This window comes from Dama dama, chromosome X (genome assembly GCF_033118175.1).
Source record: "Dama dama isolate Ldn47 chromosome X, ASM3311817v1, whole genome shotgun sequence".
Taxonomy (NCBI): domain Eukaryota; kingdom Metazoa; phylum Chordata; class Mammalia; order Artiodactyla; family Cervidae; genus Dama; species Dama dama.
Window position 1 is genome coordinate 152,550,670 of NC_083714.1, and position 17,959 is coordinate 152,568,628.

The following is a 17,959-nucleotide window of genomic DNA, read 5'->3' on the forward strand; positions in this document are numbered from 1 at the left end:
GAAAAGTATAACCTTCCAAAACTGAACCAGGAAGAAATAGAAGATCTTAACAGACCCATTACAAGCAAGGAAATCGAAACTGTAATCAAAAATCTTCCAGCAAACAAAAGCCCAGGACCAGATGGCTTCACAGCTGAATTCTACCAAAAATTTAGAGAAGAGCTAACACTTATCTTACTCAAACTCTTCCAGAAAATTGCAGATGAAGGTAAACTTCCAAACTCATTCTATGAGGCCACCATCACCCTAATTCCAAAACCAGACAAAGATGCCACAAAAAAAAGAAAACTACAGGCCAATATCACTTATGAACATAGATGCAAAGATCCTTAACAAAATTCTAGCAAACATAATCCAACAACATATTAAAAAAATCATACACCATGACCAACTGGGCTTTATATCAGGAATGCAAGGATTCTTTAATATCCACAAATCAATCAATGTAATACACCACATTAACAAATTGAAAGATAAAAACCATATGATTATCTCAATAGATGCAGAGAAAGCCTTTGACAAAATTAGCAATCCCACTTCTGGGCATACACACTGAGGAAACCAGATCTGAAGAAGACACATGCACCCCAATGTTCATTGCAGCACTGTTTATAATAGCCAGGACATGGAAGCAACCTAGATGCCCATCAGCAGATGAATGGATAAGGAAGCTGTGGTACATACACACCATGGAATATTACTCAGCCATTAAAAAGAATTCATTTGAACCAGTTCTAATGAGATGGATGAAACTGGAGCCCATTATACAGAGTGAAGTAAGCCAGAAAGATAAAGAACATTATAGCATACTAACACATATATATGGAATTTAGAAAGATGGTAATGACAACCCTATATGCAAAACAGAAAAAGAAACACAGAAGTACAAAACAGACTTTTGAACTCTGTGGGAGAAGGTGAGGGTGGGATGTTTCAAAAGAACAGCATGTATATTATCTATGGTGAAACAGATCACCAGCCCATGTGGGATGCATGAGACAAGTGCTCGGGCCTGGTTCACTGGGACGACCCAGAGGAATCGGGTGGAGAGGGAGGTGGGAGGGGGGATCGGGATGGGGAATATGTGTAAATCTATGGCTGATTCATATCAATGTATGACAAAACCCACTGGAAAAATGAATAAATAAATAAAGGGGGAAAAATTCTACAAACAATTTTTTCACAGAGAGTGTGGAGAAAAGGGAACCCTCTTGCACTGTTAGTGGGAATGTAAATTGGTACCACCACTATGGTGAACAGCATTGTGGCTCCTTTAAGAAAGTAAAAATATAATCATCATATGACCTACTCCTGGGCATATGAACTACTCCATGCTGTATTAGTTATTCTGTTGTTGCTATAGAGTTCATTGGATATTTTACATAAATGTCGCTGACAAATAAAAACAGTTTAATTCTTTTTTTCCAAACTGAATAACTTTTCTGTCATTTTCTAATATGACTTCATGGAGGGAAATTCAATATAATGAGAGAGGGCAACTTTTTGTTGATTCTAATCTTAGAAGTAAAGCACTCAGTTTTCTACCATAAAGTCTGATGTTAGTTATACAGTTTATTACCTTCATCAGGTGGAGGAAGTTTTCACTTTCTAGCTTGCTAAGAGTTTTTGTTTTATTTTGTTTTTAACAGAATATGCTCAGTCGCTCAGTTGTGTCCAGCTTTTTGCGACCCCATGGAGTGTAGCTCAACCGATTCTTCTGGCCTTGGGAACTCTCCAGGAGAGGATACTGGAGTGGGTTGTCATGCCCTCCTACAGTGGATCTTCACTACCCAGGAATAGATATTAGATTTGATCAACTTATTTTTCAGCATTTATCGAGATGACCCTATTGTGTTTCATTTTTAGTTCGTTAGTAAGTTGAATTACACTGATTGATTTTCAAATGTTTAACGACTTCTGCATTCTTCAGTACAGTTCAGTTCAGTCACTCAGTCGTGTCCGACTCTTTGCAACCCCATGAATCGCAGCACACCAGGCCTCCCTGTCCATCACAAACTCCCGGAGTTTACTCAAACTCATGTCCATTGAGTCGGTGATGCCATCCAGCCATCTCATCCTCTGTTGTCCTCTTCTCCTCCTGCCCCCATCCCTCCCAGCATCAGGGTCTTTTCCAATGAGTCAACTCTTCATATGAGGTGGCCAAAGTATTGGAGTTTCAGCTTTAGCATCAGTCCTTCCAATGAACACTCAGGACTGATTGCCTTTAGGATAGACTGGTTGGATCTCCTTGCAGTCCAAGGGACTCTCAAGAGTCATCTCCAACACCACAATTCAAAAGCATCAATTTTCTGGCGCTCAGCTTTCTTCACAATCCAACTCTCACATCCATACATGACCACTGGAAAAACCATAGCCTTGACTAGATGGACATTTGTTGGCAAAGTACTGTCTCTGCTTTTTAATATGCTATCTAGGTTGGTCATAACTTTCCTTCCAAGGAGTAAGCGTCTTTTAATTTCATGGCTGCAGGGACCACATGCAGTGATTTTGGAGCCCACAAAAATAAAGTCTGACACTGTTTCCACTGTTTCCCCATCTATTTCCCATGAAGTGATGGGACCAGGTGGCATGATCTTAGTTTTCTGAATGTTGAGCTTTAAGCCAACTTTTTCACTCTCCTCTTTCAATTTCATCAAGAGACTTTTTAGTTCCTCTTCACTTTCTGCCATAAGGGTGGTGTCATCTGCATATCTGAGGTTATTGATATTTCTCCCAGCAATCTTGATTCCAGCTTGTGCTTCTTCCAGCCCAGCGTTTCTCATGATGTACTCTGCATATAAGTTAAATAAGCAGGGTGACAATATACAGCCTTGAGATACTCCTTTTCCTATTTGGAACCAGTCTGTTGTTCCATGTCCAGTTCTAACTGTTGCTTCCTGACCTGCATACAGGTTTCTCAAGAGACAGGTCAGGTGGTCTGGTATTCCCATCTCCTTCAGAATTTTCCACAGTTTATTGTGATCCACACAGTCGAAGGCTTTGGCGTAGTCAATAAAGCAGAAATATATGTTTTTCTGGAACTCTCTTGCTTTTTTGATGATCCAAAGGATGTTTGCAATTTGATCTCTGGTTCCTCTGCTTTTCTAAAACCAGCTTGGACATCTGGAAGTTGACGGTTCACGTATTGCTGAAGCCTGGCTTGGAGAATTTTGAGCATTACTTTACTAGCGTGTGAGATGAGTGCAACTGTGTGGTAGTTTGAGCATTCTTTGAGATTGCCTTTCTTAGGGATTGGAATGAAAACTGACCTTTTCCAGTTCTGTGGCCACTGCTGACAGAATGTGGTCCACTGGAGAAGGGAATGGCAAAGCACTTCAGCTTTCTTGCCTTGAGAACCCCATGAACAGTATGAGAAGGCAAAAAGATAGGACACTGAAAGATGAACTCCCCAGGTCTGTTGGTGCCAAATATGCTACTGGAGACCAGTGGAGAAATAACTCCAGAAAGATTGAAGGGATGGAGCCAAGGCAAAAACAACACCCAGTTGTGGATGTGACTGGTGGTAGAAGCAAGGTCTGATGTTGTAAAGAGCAATATTGCATAGGAACCTGGAATGTTAGTCCATGAATCAAGGCAAATTGGAAGTGGTCAAACAAGAGATGGCAAGAGTGAATGTCGACATTCTAGGAATCAGCGAACTAAAATGGACTGGAATGGGTGAATTTAACTCAGATGACCATTATATCTACTACTGTGGGCAGGAATGCCTTAGAAGAAATGGAGTAGCCATCATAATCAACAAAAGAGTCCGAAATGCAGTACTTGGATGCAGTCTCAAAAACGATAGAATAATCTGTTCATTTCCAAGGCAAACCATTCAATATCATGGTAATCCAAGCCTATGCCCCAACCAGTAACACTGAAGAAACTGAAGTTGAACGGTTCTATGAAGATCTACAAGACCTTTTAGAGCTAACACCCAAAAAAGATGTCCTTTTCATTATAGGGGACTGGAATGCTAACGTAGGAAGTCAAGAAACACCTAGAGTAACAGGAAAATTTGGCCTTGGAGGGCAGAATGAAACAGGACAAAGGCTAATAGAGTTTTGCCAAGGAAACACACTGGCCATAGCAAACACCCTCTTCCAACAACACAAGAGAAGACTCCACATGGACATCACCAGATGGTCAACACTGAAATCAGATTGATTATATTCTTTGCAGCCAAAGATGGAGAAGCTCTATACAGTCAGCAAAAACAAGACCTGGACCTGACTGTGGCTCAGATCATGAACTCCTTATTGCCAAATTCAGACTTAAACTGAAGAAAGTAGGGATAACCACTAGACCATTCAACTGTGATCTACATCAAATCACTTATGACTATACTGTGGAAGTGAGAAATAGATTTAAGGGACTAGATCTGATAGACAGACAGCCTGATGATCTATGGATGGAGGTTCGTGACATTGTACAGGAGACAGGGATCAAGACCATCCCCATGGAAAAGAAATGCAAAAAGGCAAAATGGTTGTCTGAGGAGGCCTTACAAATAGCTGTGAAAAGAAGAGAAGCAAAAAGCAAAGGAAAAAAGGAAAGATATTCCCATTTGAATGCAGAGTTCCAAAGAATAGCCAGGAGAGATAAGAAAGCCTTCCTCAGCAATCAATACAAAGAAATAGAGGAAAACAATAGAATAGGAAAGACTAGAAATCTCTTCAAGAAAATTAGAGATACCAAAGGAATATTTCATGCAAAAATGGGCTCAATAATGGACAGAAATGGCATGGACCTAACAGAGGCAGAAGATATTAAGAAGAGGTGGCAAAAATACACAGAAGAACTGTACAAAAAAGATCTTCACGACCCAGATAATCACAATGGTGTGATCACTCACCTAGAGCCAGACATCCTGGAATGTGAAGTCAAGTGTGCTTTAGAAAGCATCACTACAAACAAAGCTAGTGGAGGTGATCAAATTCCAGTTGAGTTATTTTAAATACTGAAAGTTGATGCTGTGAAAGTGCTGCACTCATTATGCTAGTGGACCAGAGGAGACTCTTATATTGGTGTGTTGATGCTTGGAGGGAACATCTCAGTTTTATGTTCATATCGGTTTTATTGTGGTCAGGAATATACTCAGGGTCGTGCACAGGCACTCAGGTGCTGAATGTTCCCCCCCGCCCCCAGCAGTCTTAGCTTGGGAGGCATTCCAGAAGGTTACTCTGATTCCACCCCGGGTGGCATCAGGGGCAAGCAAGGTTTTAATGGTGAGGCGCTGGACATCAGTTAGGGATGCCATCAGGTCTACACCTGGTGCATCTCCACCCCATCTCGGTGGTAGAACCGGAAGGGAAGAGTATGTCGCCTGCATCGGTAAGGGACAGACTAAGTCCGACCAGGAAAGAAAAGCTTTGGTGTAAAGCCTGTCTACACCCCCATCTAGAGTAGGGAGGGATGCCTATGGTAGAAAGAGGGCGCTGGTGGCTTTTTTTTCTCTCTTACAGATGGGAGCTAACAATTCCAGCCTCACTCCTCTGAACTGTATCCTGAAAAGCTGGGATAAATTTGATCCCCAGGGCTTAAAGAAGACACACCTGGTCTTCCTATGTGATACTGCATGGCCACGGTATCCATTGGAGGATGGCTGTTTTACAGTTAGACTGGTTCTGTAGACAACAAGGAAAATGGGTAGAAGTAGCATATGTGTTGCCCTTTTTCTCTCTGCGAAATACGCCAGACTTATGTCCTAAGGGTATAGATGTGGGTGCGACACATTCAGCTCCCTCCTGTCCTCCTACTTTGCTAGATGAGATGGAGGACAGGAGACAAAGAGAAAAAGAAAAGCAGGTTTCTCCAATCTATCCCTGGGATCATATGTGCAGAGCAGCCAGAGAGACTGAATAATAGCCACACAAGCTGTTGCCTCTTCATGAAGCACCCACTGGGAGAAATAATCAGTCTATGAGAGTTAATAAGCTTTTTTTCTTATCAATAAATACAAGAAGTCAAGGAGGATCTGGGAGACTATTTAGAGTGCCCAGAAAAATATATTAGAGCTTTTAAAGGTGTTACTCTGCTTTATGCCCTTACTTGGAAGGGTGTGATGTATATCTTGGGACAAACGCTGACTCCCGACTCAAAGACTCTAGTTTTGGGAAAAGCAGTTGCTTATGGAGATGAATGGTTTGGTAATGAATCAGCAGGGAAGAGGGAGGATGAGATAACTGCCCTCCCCACTGGAAATCAGGCCATCCCAGGTACAGAACTAGACTGGGACTACAACACAGCTAAAGGAAGGTGGGATCAGAGTCATTTTGTCAGATGTATTCTTGAAGGACTCAGGCAGGCTCATGCTAAGACTTTAAACTATAGCAAATTGGCAGACATAGAACAGGAGGAGAAGAAAGCTCCTGGTAAATTCCTAGATAGACTGAGAGAAGCCCTTCACAGATTCACTGAGATTGATCCCTAAAGTGAAGAGGGAAAAGTGATCTTAAAGGATAGATTTCTCACTCAGTTGGCTCCAGATATTCGCCGTAAACTATTAAAACAGGTGTATGGACCAAATCAGTCTTTAGATACTCTGATACAACTGGATCAGACAGTGTATTATGGTAGGGAATATGAGGAAACGAAAGAAAGGCAGAGAAAGACAAAGGAACAGGCAGAAACCCTCGCAATGCCTATGAAAACCGTTCTTAAACAGCCTGAGAGATATGCCCAGAGGGACCCAGGTGAAAAGGGACGGGCTTGCTATTACTGTGGAAAGGAGGGGCACCTCAAGCGGGATTGCCCTCAGGCATCCAAGCCAACCCCGGCTCAATGTCCGGTCTGCAAAGGACCACACGGGAAGGGAGACTGCCCCAAGAGGCCTAGGTTTCAGGGGTCTGACTCTCAAGACAATCAGGACTGAAGGGGCCCAGGGGTCCCCACACAAGCTCCAGTCCTAATTACACTGGAGGAACCCCGGGTATTAATAACTGTGAGGGGCCAATCCATCAATTTCCTTTTAGACACTGGGGCAGCTTACTCCGTGCTTACTGAAGCCTCTGGCCCACTTTCTTCCTGATCCGCTTCCGTAATGGGACTGTCTGGATGAGCCAAAAGGTATTACTTCAGTTTTTCTCTAAGTTGTGAGTTACTCTGTGCTATTTTCACACGAGTTTCTGATTGTGCCAGAATCACCCTCACCCCTTTTGGGGAGGGATATACTGGGCAAGGTCCATGCCTCTGTTTTCATGAATATGGATCCTTCCCTTTCTCTCCCTTTAATTGAACAAAATGTAAATCCTAGAGTATGGGCTGATGGAAAATCTGTGGGTCGAGCACAAAATGCTATTCCTGTAGTTGTCAAGCTCAGAGACCCACACTTATTCCCACATAAGAAGCAGTATCCACTGAAACCTGAGGTTAAGGAAGGGTTAAAACCCATCATTGAGAATTTAAAGGAGCAGGGACTGTTAGTTCCCTGTAACAGTCCATGCAATACTCCTCTTTTGGGTATAAAGAAATCAAATGGTAAATGGAGACTAGTTCAAGATTTACAAATAATAAATGAGGCTGTAGTTTCTTTACACCCCGTGGTGCCTAATCCTTATACTCTATTGTCTGAAATTCCTGAACAAGCCAAATATTTCTGAGTAATTGATTTGAAAAATGCCTTCTATTCAGTGCCTTTGGCAGAGGAAAGTCAATTTCTATTTGCCTTTGAAGACCCTACGCAGCCAGTTTCCCAGTTAACCTGGACAGTTTTGCCCCAGGGATTTCGTGACAGTCCTCACTTATTTGGACAAAGTTTGTCACAGGATCTACAAAATTTTAATAGCTCTGAAGCAGTGGTGTTACAATATGTAGATGATATTTTGCTCTGTGCTGAGACAGAGGAAGCTTGTTCACGAGCCTCAGAAGATTTCTTAAACTTTCTGGCAGGCTGCGGTTACAAGGCATCAAGAGAAAAGGCTCAGCTTTGTCAATAATCCGTTAGATATCTGGGCCTAATCATATCAGAAGGGACTAGGGCCATAGGCCCTGAGAGAATTAAACCTATACTAAACCATCCCCTACCTATGACCTTAAGACAACTGAGAGGATTTTGGGGAATCACAGGCTACTGTTGCATCTGGATTCCGGGTTATGGGGAACTTGCCCAGCCTTTACATAAACTTATAGCTGAAACTCAGCAGGCCCAAACCGACAAACTGGTTTGGTCTCCAGATACTCAAAAGGCTTTTAAGGTTCTTCAGACTGCCTTCCTGCAAGCTCCTGCTCTGAGCTTGCCCACAGGGTCAGAATTTAATTTGTCTGTCACTGAAAGAAAAGGTGTGGCCTTGGGAGTTTTGACACAACCATGAGGGCCTCACCAGCAACCTATTGCTTATCTAAGCAGAGAATTAGATGTAATTTCATGTGGGTGGCCCCACTGCCTATGAGTAATTGGGGCAGCGGCTTTATTAGCACCTGAAGCTTTAAAAATAATTAATGGATGAAAACTTACTGTACTGACTTCTCATTATGTGAGTGGAATCTTAAATTCTAAGCTTAATATTTGGATGACAGACTTCTTAGGCTTCTTAAATATCAGTCATTATTGTTAGAAGGACCAGTAACTAAACTTAAGATTTGTGGAAATTTAAATCCTGCTACTTACCTTCCTGAGAAGGAAAATGAAACACCTGATCACGATTGTTTCCAATTCCTAACTTTAAACTATGCAGCTCGGGAAGATCTAATGGATACCCCATTAGACAATCCTGACATGAAAATATTTACCAATGACAGTTATTTTGTTCGGGATGGAAAGCATAAAGCAGGTTAAGCTGTGGTGACTGCCGAACAGGTTTTAGAAGCAAAATCTCTCCCCCAGGGAACCAGTGCTCATTTAGGGGAGCTTGTGGATCTGACCCGAGCTCTAGAGTTAAGCAAAGGGCAGCGGGTAAATATCTACACTGATTCTAAGTATGCTTATTTGACTTTACATGCTCATGCTGCAATATGGAAAGAAAGACAGCTTAAAACAGCAACAGGAGAACCTATTAAACATTTCAGAGAGATTGAGAGACTTTTAACTGTTATATATTGTCCTAAAGAAGTAGCGGTTATGCATTGCAAAGGGCACAGCAGGGATGGGAGTAAAGTAGCTGAAGGTAATCAGCTGGCTGACTGTCAAGCCAGAAAAATGGCACTTTATGAAGCCCCCTCACTACAGACGCCTTTGATCTGGACAGGTCCTGTGGAACAGGAAAAACCACAATATACTGAAGAAGAATTAGAAAGATATGAGAAAAGAGGAGCAAAGATTACTGATAAAGGATGGTTACAGTCTGAAGATGGACGATTAATAATTCCTGAAAGTGCTCAATGGAAAATTCTTAAGGGTTTACACCAGAGTTTTCATTTGCGTGCAAAGAGTAATTACCAGATGGCTCCCTGTTTGTTTGAATGTAAAAATGTAATGAAAACTTTAAAGAACATTATCAAAAAGTATGAGGTTTGTCAGAAAAATAACCCAAAGACTGAAAAGCTAGAAAAATCTGGATTACAATGAAGTGGAAAGTATCCTGTAGAGGACTGGGAAATTGATTCTACTCATATGCCAAAAGCTAATGGATATTCTTGCTTACAAGTTTGGGTGGATACTTTTACTGGATGGATTGAGGTTTTTCCGTGTCGTAGTGAATATGCTAAGGAGGTTATAAATGTTTTAATCCATGAAATTATCCCCAGGTTTGGGCTTCCATGGAGCCTTCAGAGTGACAATGGCTCTGCCTTTAAAGCTGCTGTAACTCAGGGGGTGTCTAAAGTTCTAGGAATAGAGTATCACTTACTCTGTTCCTGGAGACCCCAATCCCCAGGAAAGGTTAAAAAAACTAATGACATTATCAAAAGACATCTGTGCAAATTAACTCTAGAGACACAGGACAATTGGATTAAAGTCCTACGCATAGCTTTAATGAGGGCTCAAAGTGCCCGCCCAAAAAGGAGGGACTGTCCCCCTTTGAATGCATTTATGGAAGGCCGGTCTTACGCACTGACATTGTTATAGACCCTGAAGCCTTGGAATTAACTAATTATGTAACAGCTCTCTGCTTTTCAATAGGCATTAACAGAATTCCGGGAGACAACTCCTGACCCAGCCTCTGAGTCAAGCAAGCCTCTATTTGAGTCAGGAACCGAGGTCCTCATAAGAACACTGGGGTCTGGGGGCCCATCCCTCAAGCCCCTCTGGGAAGGCCCTTACCAGCTTATTCTTTCTTCTCCCACAGCTGTCAAAGTGCCTGGAATTGATTCGTGGGTACATCACACTCAAGTCAAGAGGTGGCACCCTGACCAGAACTAAGTGATGTCATTTTATGTCTTTACTTTCTATGCTCTGCCTTTCTACGTTTCAGATGGGCCTGATGATCTGTGAGTCTACTTCTGCTGACTCCAAAGATCCTGAGTCTGCCGTTTGATCCTCAAGACAATGCCTTCCTGTCCTGGGCTCACTCCTATGTAACATTTCACAATCAGTCTAACTGCTGGGTCTGTGGAGTGCTCCCCTCTTCATCAGTGGAAGGCTGCTCATGGTGGATATCTCCACTTCAAGGAAGAGACTTTCTGCAAGTCTGCAAATACCTTCAACAACAATCGCATGTGATGCCTCTTCTTAAACTGATGACATCTGACAACCCTAAGATGGACTGGTGCAACACTTTGTACTTTAACTATGGACATAACATGACTTTTAATTTTGACTATAATTTGTCTCAGTTTAATGATTATTTCACTACACATAAGATAAATGGGTCTAGATCTAATGGTTTTTTACCTGACGTATATCAAATATGGGATGAGGTTATATGGTTAACTCCTGAAAAAGGACATCTAATGTCTACAGCCCCTATATGCTGGGAACAAATAGAGCCATCCCCAGACGTTAGTCAACAACTTAATTAAAGTGATTGGAAACACTTGGGATTTTTGCCTCAGGAAATATGCAATGTAATCATTCCCGTGTTTTCCAACCCCAATTCACATCCTCCCTTTGTCTGGCCAGGCACTGATTGGGACTGGATATCTCAGTCACACTGGCTTGCTCCAAACGTGACTTATTGGGTATATGGCTCTTACCTATGGGCATGGCTTCCCCCTGGTTAGATAGGGAGATGCACCCTAGATCTAGCCTTTAGTCACTGCTTTAGATTTTCAGAGCTTCCAGAAAAGTCTGCTAATTTCAGTTCAGTTCAGTTGCTCAGTCGTGTCCAACTCTTTGCGACCCCATGAATCGCAGCATGCCAGGCCTCCCTGTCCATCACCAACTCTCAGAGTTTACTGAAACTCATGTCCATTGAGTCGGAGATGCCATCCAACCATCTCATCCTCTGTTGTCCCCTTCTCCTCCTGCCCCCAATCCCTCCTAGCATCAGGGTCTTTTCCAATGAGTCAACTCTTCACATGAGGTGGCCAAAGTATTGGAGTTTCAGCTTTAGCATCAGTCCTTCCAATGGACACCCAGGACTGATCTCCTTTAGTTACCCCACCTTAAAACTCGGTGAGCAAGTTCTGTATTTCACTGGTATGATTATTTGGCTGCAGTGTTTGTTCCCTCTTTGGGAACTTCAAATGTTATGCTATGAGTGGATGCTTTTACTAATTTTACTCAACAGGCATTACAAGATTCTCAAAAAGCTAGTTCAGCTCTTAATGCAGAACAAGCACAAATTAGAAAGGTGGTTTTACAAAACAGATTAGCTTTAGCTATTCTGACAGCTGTGCAAGGAGGAACTTGTGCCATTATTCATGCCCAATGCTGTACTTATATACCTGATATGAGCACTGATGTTACCCATTTTATTAAACACATGGCAAAGATGACTGGGGCTATGGATACTCCTGAAGCCTCAATTGCCTCACTTTGGGAGAGGTTAACTAGTTCCCCATGGTGGAAACCTATCTTAATTACAATAATTCTGATTGTTCTATTTTTGCTGTTTGTTTCCTGCATCTGTAACTGTGTAATTGGATTAGTTTCTAGTCGCATGAAGGCTTTTAAGTTACAGTTGTCCGAGCTCCTATGAGTGCCACAGCATACTCCAACTATTACTTGGGGCCCCTGAATCAGAGACGCTCAATATGTGGGTTAGGAGAGTATGTTGCCTCATCAATTCAGGGGCCACACCCCTAAAGAGCAGGAAGTAGTTATGGAACGAAAACGACGCCCCTTTCCCTTGGCAACATAATTCTCCTAAAAGAAAAGGGGGGAATGAGAGAGTCAATTCCTAGGCAGGTTGATAAGAAGTCTAGGGGTCCCCAAGGAGAGAGGGGTCTGGAATTCTCAAGGAGGAAGAAAGGGCAAACTTTTTTTCCCTCTACATTCCTTAGGATCATATAACAATAATGTATCTTGCTTGAGGACAGTCTCTGGAAAAAATCTTGTGGTTAATCCTTTTATCTTAAAATGTAAATTATGGGAGTAGGTCTAGTGAGGTCTTTACAACCTCCAGACAGTCTTTTGATTCACTGTAATAACTAATTTGAGAGTATATAACTCCATTGCTAACAGTAGCAAGGGGGTACTCTTTCTGACCCTTTCTGATGTCTATGTCAGAAGCTTTCTCTATCTCTTTTATACTTTAATAAAACTTTATTACACAAAGCTCTGAGCGATCAAGCCTCGTCTCTGGCCCTGGATTGAATTCTCCTCCAGAGGCTAAGAATCCCAGTGTCTTTGCGTGGTTCAGCAACATCTTTCACCCTCATTCTAGAATATTGTCATCACTACAGTGGGAAACATTGTCCTGTTGGCAGACATTTTCCATTTCCCCATTCATCTGGGCCCTGGCATCCACTCCTCTAGTTTTTGTCTTCACAGAATTACCTAATCTGGGACATATGCACTCACATGAATGGAATAATGCAATAGGCAGCCTTTTGTTCCTGGTTTCTTTTAATTTGAGAGCTATAGCATGTTATAGCATGTATCAGAATTCCATTCATTTGATGGCTGAACAATATTGCTTTGCATGTTATATTTATTCGATTACCAGTTGATGGACATTTGAGTCATTTCAACTTTTTTTCTTTTTTTAGTTTATATCTTTTTAAATTTTATTTTTAATAATTTTAAAATTTTAAATTTAATGGGTTTTTCTGAATCTGTTTAGCTTATCATATGATTTTTATCTTTCAGTTGGTTCATATGGTCTATCACATTGACTGATTTGCATATATTGAAGAATCCTTGCATCCCTGGAATAAACCCAACTTGATCATGGTTTGTGACCTTTTTGATGTGTTGTTGAATTCTGTTTGCTAAAATTTTGTTGAGGATTTTTTGCATCTATGTTCATCAGTGATATTGGCCTGTAGTTTTCTTTTTTGGTGTTGTCTTTGTCTGGTTTTGGTATCAGGATGACGGTAGCCTCACTGAATGAGTTTGGAAGTGTTCCTTCCTCTACAATATTTTGAAAGCGTTTTAGAGGATAGGCATTTGCTCACCTCTAAATGTTTAATAGAATTCACCTGTGACGCCATCTGCTCCTGGGCTTTTGTCTTTTCTGAAACTTTTGTTCACAGCTTCGATTTAGAGCTTGTAATTGGGTTGTTCAAAATTTCTATTTCTTCCTGGTTCAGTCTTGGAAGATTGAACATTTCTAAGAATCTGTCCATTTCTTCCAGGTTATCCATTTTATTGCCATAGAGTTGTTCATAATGGTCTTTTATAATCCTTTGTATTTCTGCATTGGCTGTGGTAACCTCTCGTTTTTCATTTCTAAGTTTGTTGATTTGATTCTTCTCTCTTTTTTTCTTGATGAGTCTGGCTAAAGGTTTGTCAATTTTGTTTATCTTCTCAACGAACGAGTTTTTAGTTTTATTCATCTTTACTATTGTTTCTTTCATTTTGTTTTCATTTATTTCTGCTTAGATCTTTATGATTTATTTCCTTCTACTAATTTTTGTGGCGTTTTTTCTTGTTTGTTTTTTTTGTTCTTCTTTTCCAGTTGTTTTAGGTGTAAATTGAGGTTTTCTATTCAATGTTTTTCTTATTTCCCGAGTTAGGAGTGTATTGCTATAAACTTCGCTCTTAGAACTGCTTTTGCTGCATCCCATAGGTTTTGAGTGGTTGTGTTTTCATTGTCATTTGTTGCTAGAAAAATTTTCATTTTCCCTTTGATTTCTTCAGTAAACTGTTGGTTATTTAGAAATGTGTTGTTTAGTCTCCATGTGTTTGTGTTTCTTACAGTTTTATTTCTTGTAATTGATATCTAGTCTCATAGTGTTTGTGATTGGAGAAGATGCTTGATATGATTTCAATTTTCTTAATTTTACTGAGGTTTGATTTGTGACATAAGATGTGGTCTATCCTGGAGAATGTTCCACGTGCACTTGAGAAGAAATTGTATTCTGCATTTGGATTGCATGTCCTTAAGATATCACTGAGATCCATCTCATCTCATATATCATTTAAGAATTGTGTTTCCTTATTAATTTTCTGTTTTGATGATCTATTGGTGTGGGTGGAGTGTTAAAGTCTCCTACTATGACTGTGTTACTGTCAATTTCTCTTTTTATGTCTCTTAGTGTTTGTCTTATGTATTTAGGTGCTCCTAAGTTGGGTGCATAGATATTTACAATTGTTATGTCTTCATCTTGTATTGATCCCTTGATCACTATTGTAGTGTCCTTCCTTATCTCCTGTAATCTTCTTTAGTTTAAGGTCTATTTTGCCTGATATGAGGATTTCTACTTCAGCTTTCTTTTGCTTCTCATTTGCATTGGAATATATTTTTCCATCCTCTCACTTTCAGTCTATATGTGTCTTGAAGTCTGAAATGGGTTTCCTGTAGATGAAAGGTTGTTGCTGAACCACGAAAGATGCCAGAATTCTTGGCCTCCAGAGGAGAAGACTTCAGTCCAGGGCCAGAGATGAGGCTTGATCACTCAGAGCTTTTGTGTAATAAAGTTTTATTAAAGTATAAAAGAGTTAGAGAAAGCTTCTGACATAGACATCAGAAGGGGGCAGAAAGAATACCCCCATGCTAGTCTTTAGCTGGATGTTATTTAGCTACTGCTATATAACAGTTCTTTAATTCTGCTAATTAAAGAAAGGAAATGTCTCAAAATTTAGAGAATGGCACCGGGCCCTTCACCCACAAGATGCATTTTGATATAATCTTGGGACTAGGTGAGTCATCCTGGGCCATAAAATGATTGACATGAATCTTGAAGAAAGGCAGATTCCCATACAAATATATAGTTTCATTAACATAGATTAAGAGAACAATGTATGAGAATAACATACTGGTTTGTCAAGTTGGTTCTGAGCCTTTAGGTGGAACCAACTTGAAGACAGAGTCTGGGGTAAATGTACAGTACATTAACATAGCTTAAGACAAACCTTTCCATAAGAAAAATGTATTGGTTAGCTCAAGGTTTTAGAAAAGTTAAGTTCAGGTGGAACCAGCTATCATTATGGCAGCACAGAATTTTAAGAGAAACTTCTCTTTAAATTTGTATAGAGAATGGGAAAAAAATGTAACACTAGTTTGTTTTTTCCTACCGATTAAGAAAGAGATTAAAAAAAAAGTCTGACACTTGCAGCCTATTTCCTCCGTTTAGAGACTCCTGGTGATCCTGCCTGTTACCCTTTCATAGACAGCTTATATATGGGTCTTTTAAATTAATTTATTTATTTTAATTGGAGGCTAGTTACTTTACAATATTGTGGTGGTTTTTGCCATACATTGACATCAATCAGCCATGGGTTTGCATGTGTTGCCCATCCTGAAACCCCCTTCCAGCTCCCTCCCCATCCCATGCCTCAGGGTTTTCCCAGTGCACCAGCTTTGAGTGCCCTGTTTCATGCATCAAAGTTGGACTCGTGATCTGTTCCACATATGGTAATACACATATTTAAATGCTAGTCTCTCAAATCATCCCACCCTGGCCTTCTTCCAGAGAGTCCAAAAGTCTGTTCTTTATATCTGTGTCTCTTTTGCTGTCTTTCATATATGGTCGTTGTTAGCATCTTTCTAAATTTCATATATGTGCCTAATATACTCTATTGGTGTTTTTCTTTCTGACTTACTTCACTCTGTATAATAGGCTCCAGTTTTATCCATCTCATTTGAACTGATTCAAATGCACTATTTTTAATAGCTGAGTAATATTCCATTTTGTGTATATACCACAACTTTCTTATCCATTCATCTGCCACAGGACATCTAGGTTGCTTCCATGTCCTAGCTATTGTAAATAATGCTGCAATGGACATTGGGGTACACATATCTTTTTTCAATCTGGTTTCCTCAGTGTGTATGACCAGCAGTGGGATTGCTGGGTCGTATGGCAATCCTAGTTCCAGTTTTTTAAGGAATCTCCACACTGTTCTCCATAGTGGCTGCTCCAGTTTGCATTCCCCCCAACAGTGTAAGAGGGTTCCCTTTTCTCTCTGCCTCCGAAGCCACAAGTCTGTTCTCTATGTTCATGAGTGTTTTTGTTTCATACATACATTCATTTGTGTCATTTCTTTGATTCCACATTTAAGTAATATCGTTTGGTATTTGTCTTTCTCTGTGTACCTAACTTCACATATTATGATCTTTCGGTCCATGCATGTTGACTCAAATGGCTATATTGTTGTAGCTCTACAGATTCTTGTATCCTTTTAACCATACATGGATTCATCTGTGTTTATTTTCCCACATATATTATGAAAACGTGTGTAGTACACCTCTCTTGGGATAGTACATCCATTTTGAGGCTGTATTAGGATTTTATATGTATATGTTAGTCAGTTCAGTCCACTTAGTCATGTCTGACTCTTTGAGACCCCATAAACTGCAGCACGCCAGGCTTCCCTGTCCATCACCAACTCCTGGAGCCTGTCAAACTCATGTCCATCAAGTGGGTGATGCCATCCAACCATTTCATCCTCTGTCATCTCCCCTTCACCTCCTGCCTTCAATCTTTCCCAGAGTCAGGGACTTTTCCATTGAGTCAGTTCCTTGCATCAGTTGGCCAAAGTATTGAAGTTTCAGCCTAATATCAGTCTTCCAATGAATATTCAAGACTGATTTTCTTTAGGATTGACTGGTTTGATTTCCTTGCAGTCCAAGGGACTCTCCAGAGTATATGTGGGTATGAATAAATATTTATTTTGCTTATGCTGCCCTCTCATGGAGAAATAGAAGAATGCTTATGAATGTAATTTATAAAATCCAGATGTGTTCTCTAATATGTATATGTCAGTCCAGTTTAGTCGCTTGCTCAGTTGTGTCTGACTCTCTGACCCCATGGACTGCTGCATGCCAGGCTTCCCTGTTAATCACCAGTTCCCAAACCTTACTCAAACTCATGTCCATTGAGCCAGTGATGCCAACCAACCATCTCATCCTCTGTCATTCCCTTCTCCTCCCGCCTTCATTCTTTCCAAGAATCAAGGACTTTTCCAATGAGTCAGTTCTTTGCATCAAGTGGCTAAAGTGTGTGGGTATGAATAAATACTTACTGTACTTTTGCTTCCCTCTCGTGGAGAAATAGAAAAATGCTAATGAATGTAATTTTTAAAATCCAAATGTATTCACTCTTATGTATATGTGTATGAATAAATATTTACTGTGCTTATGCTGCCATCTCATGGAGAACTAGAAGAATGCTTATGAGTGGAATTTATAAAATCCAGATGTATTCTTTACATGTTGAAAAAAATACTGTATACCTTTATTAAAACCTAATACATGCTCATAACAGAAAATGTAAAGTTGCTAGAAAAATACAAAGAAAGAAAAAAATCATCCATGATCTCATTTACCATTGGCTCAGAATTCTGAGTTCCTTGGATGGGGAGATAAAAAGATGAGTGTGCCCTAGTTCTTTTAGTATAAAATCATGTTTTCTGCTTTTTGAATGCTAACATGGAACTAGGTTCTAATACGTGATTCTTGCTTTATTTCAGTTCAGCTCAGTTCAGTCGCTCAGTCGTGAACGACTCTTTGCGACCCCATGAATCACAGCA